This window comes from Sapajus apella, unplaced genomic scaffold (genome assembly GCF_009761245.1).
Source record: "Sapajus apella isolate SASKATOON/1434 unplaced genomic scaffold, GSC_monkey_1.0 scaffold102, whole genome shotgun sequence".
In the NCBI taxonomy this organism is placed as follows: domain Eukaryota; kingdom Metazoa; phylum Chordata; class Mammalia; order Primates; family Cebidae; genus Sapajus; species Sapajus apella.
This window is the reverse complement of record NW_022437042.1, coordinates 406,697-410,499: the sequence shown is the minus strand read 5'-3', so window position 1 is coordinate 410,499 and position 3,803 is coordinate 406,697. Positions and strand designations below refer to the sequence as shown.

The 3,803-nt window shown below is 40.5% G+C and overlaps 1 long non-coding RNA gene across 1 annotated transcript in view; it reads right to left on the bottom strand.

Moving 5' to 3' along the window:
- The window catches only part of LOC116536586, a 16,443-nt gene extending 14,807 nt beyond the window's left edge, over positions 1–1,636 (bottom strand). The window contains exon 1 of the long non-coding RNA XR_004262715.1: positions 1,625–1,636. This is a non-coding gene — a long non-coding RNA (uncharacterized LOC116536586). The remainder of the gene's footprint in view (positions 1–1,624) is intronic.
- Positions 1,637–3,803: the final 2,167 nt, after the last annotated feature.

Genomic DNA, 3,803 nt, shown 5'->3' with positions numbered 1-3,803 from the left:
GTCTGAAGGAAAAAAAAAAAAAAAAAAAAAAGAAGGTGGCAGCATAATGGAAACTCATAAATAAAGCCCTAAATCCCTGGGACAGAGCACCTGGGAACAAAAAGCAGTTTATGAGTTCTGCTGCAGCAGACCTAAACGTACCTGCCCAGCAGCTCTGAATGAACAACAACAGAGCTCGCAGCTCACCATTTGAGCTCATATAGAGAAGAGACCATCTCCTCAAGCAGCTCCCTGACCCCTATATATCCAAAGAGACACCTCATAAAACAGAGATCAGATTGACACAAGGCGGGTATCCTTCTGGGACAAAGATAGCAGAAGAAGAAAACTGGTAACAACCCTTACTGTTCAGCAGCTGCTGCAGGTGAACCCCAGGTAAGCAGGGCCTGGAGTTAACCTCAGCAGACCTACAGCAGAGGGACCAGACTGTCAGAAGGAAAACCAAGAAACAGAAATAACCTCATCATCAACAAACAGAATGTCAATCTGAAAGATTTGAGACCCAATCTGAAAGCCAGCAACTACAAAGTTGACAGATGGATAAATCCTTAAAGATGGGAAGAAACCAGCGCAAAAAGGATGAAAACACCTGAAACCAGAACACCTCTCCTCCTACAAGGGATCACAACTCCTCACCAGCAAGGGAACAAGGTTGGATGGAGAACGAGTGTGATGAAATGACAGAATCAGACTTCAGAAGGTGGGTAGTAAGAAACTTCTGTGAACTTAAAGAACATGTTCTAACCAAATACAAAGAAACTAAGAACCTTGAAAAAAGATTTGATGAAATGCTAACGAAAATGGACAAAATAGAAAGGAATATAAGTGAATTGATGGAGCTGAAAAACGCAACACGAGAACTTCGTGAAGCATGCACAAGTATCAACAGCCGAATTGACCGAGCAGAATAAAGGATATCAGAGGTCGAAGATCAACTCAATGAAATAAAACGGGAAGGCAAGACTGGAGAAAAAAGGGTAAAAAGGAATGAACAAAGTCTCCAAGAAATGTGGGACTATGTGAAAAGACCTAATCTACGTTTGATAGGTGTACCCGAATGTGACGAAAAGAATGAATCCAAGCTGGAAAATACTCTTCAGGATATTATCCAGGAAAACTTCCCCAACCTAGCAAGGCAGGCAAACATTCAAGTCCAGGAAATACAGAGAACACCACAAAGATATTCGTCAAGAAGAGCAACCCCAAGGCACATAATCGTCAGATTCACCAGGGTCGAAGTGAAGGAGAAAATACTAAGGGCAGCCAGAGAGAAAGGTCGGGTTACCCACAAAGGGAAGCCCATCAGACTCACAGCAGATCTCTCAGCAGAAACCCTACAAGCCAGAAGAGAGTGGGGGCCAATATTCAACATCCTTAAAGAAAAGAACTTTCAACCCAGAATCTCCTATCCAGCCAAACTAAGCTTCATAAGTGAAGGAAAAATAAAATCCTTTGGGAACATGCAAGTACTCAGAGATTTCGTCACCACCAGTCCAGCTCTACAAGAGCTCCTGAAAGAGGCTCTACACATATAAAGGAACGACAAGTACCAGCTCAACTAAAGGGCAAAACACCCAGCTACCATCAAAATGGCAGTATCAAATTCACACATAACAATATTAACCCTAAATGTAAATTGACTAAATGCCCCAATCAAAAGACACAGACTGGCAAATTCGATAAAAAGACAAAACCCATCAGTGTGCTGTATCCAGGAAACCCATCTCACATGCAAGGATACACAAAGGTTCAACATAAAGGGATGGAGGAAGATTTACCAAGCAAATGGAGAGCAAAAAAAAGCAGGAGTTGCAATTCTCATCTCTGATAAATTAGACTTTAAAGCAACAAAGATCAAAAGAGACAAAGAAGGACATTACATAATGGCAAAAGGATCAATGCAACAAGAAGAGCTAACGATCCTAAATATATACGCACCCAATACAGGAGCACCCAGATACATAAGGCAAGTTCTTAATGACTTACAAAGAGACTTAGACTCCCACACAATAATAGTGGGAGACTTTAACACCCCATTGTTAACATTAGACAGATCAACCAGACAGAAAATTAACAAGGATATCCAGGACTTGAACTCAGACCTGGACCAAGCAAACCTAATAGACATTTACAGAACTCTCCACCACAAATCCACAGAATATACATTCTTCTCAGCACCACATCACACCTACTCTAAAATTGACCACATAATTGGGAGTAAATCACTCCTCAGCAAAAGCAAAAGAACGGAAATCGTAACAAACAGTCTCTAAGACCACAGTGCAATCAAGTCAGAACTCAGAATTCAAAAACTAACCCAGAACCACACAGCTTCATGGAAACTGAACAACTTGCTCTTGAATGTTGACTGGATAAACAATGAAATGAGGACAGAAATAAAGATGTTCTTCGAAACCAACGAGAATGAAGACACAACATACCAGAATCTCTGGGACACATTTAAAGCAGTGTCTAGAGGAAAATATATAGCAATAAGTGCCCACATGAGAAGCAAGGAGAGATCAAAAATTGAGACCCTATTGTCAAAACTGAAAGAGCTAGAGGAGCAAGATCAAAAAACCTCAAAGTCTAGCAGAAGACAAGAAATAGCTAAGATCAGAGCAGAACTGAAGGAGATAGAGACACAAAACACTCTTCAAAAAATCAATAAATCCAGGAGCTGGTTTATTGAAAAGATCAACAAAATAGACAGACCACTAGCCAGATTAATAGAAAAGAGAGAATAACCAAATTGATGCAATAAAAAACGATAAAGGGGATATCACCACAGATTCCATAGAAATTCAAACCATCATCAGAGATTATTACAAACAACTCTATGCACATAAACTAGTAAACCTGGAAGAAATGGATAAATTCCTGGACACTTGCCTCCTCCCAAGCCTAAACCAGGAAGAAGCCGAAACCCTGAACAGACCCATAACAAGGTCTGAAGTTGAGGCAGCAATTAAGAGCTTACCACCCAAAAAAAGCCCAGGTCCAGATGGGTTCACAGCTGAGTTCTACCAGACGTACAAAGAGGAGCTGGTTCCATTCCTTCTGAAACTATTCCAAACAATACAAAAAGAGGGAATTCTTCCCAAATCATTTTATGAGACCAACATCATCCTGATTCCAAAACCCGGCAGAGACTCAACAAGAAAAGAAAACTTCAGGCCAATACCCATGATGAACATAGATGCAAAAATCTTCAATAAAATACTGACAAGCCGATTGCAACAGCACATCAAAAAGCTTATCCACCATGATCAAGTAGGCTTCATCCCAGGGATGCAAGGCTGGTTCAACATGCGCAAGTCTATAAACGTAATTCACCACATAAACAGAACCAAAGACAAAAACCACATGATTATCTCAATTGATGCAGAGAAGGCCTTTGACAAAATTCAACAGCCCTTTATGCTAAAAACCCTCAATAAGCTAGGTATCGATGGATCGTATCTCAAAATAATAAAAGCTATTTATGACAAACCAACAGCCAATATCATACTGAATGGGCAAAAACTGGAAGCATTCCCCTTGAAGTGTTGCACCAGACAAGGATGCCCTCTCTCACCACTGCTATTCAATATAGTATTAGAAGTTCTAGCCAGAGCAATCAGGCAAGAAAAAGAAATAAAGGGCATTCAAATAGGAAAGGAGGAAGTCAAATTGTCTCTATTTGCAGGCGACATGATTGTATATCTAGAAGACCCCATCGTCTCAGCCAGAAACCTCTTGAATCTGATAAGCAATTTCAGCAAAGTCTCAGGATACAAAATCAATGTGCAAAAATCACATGC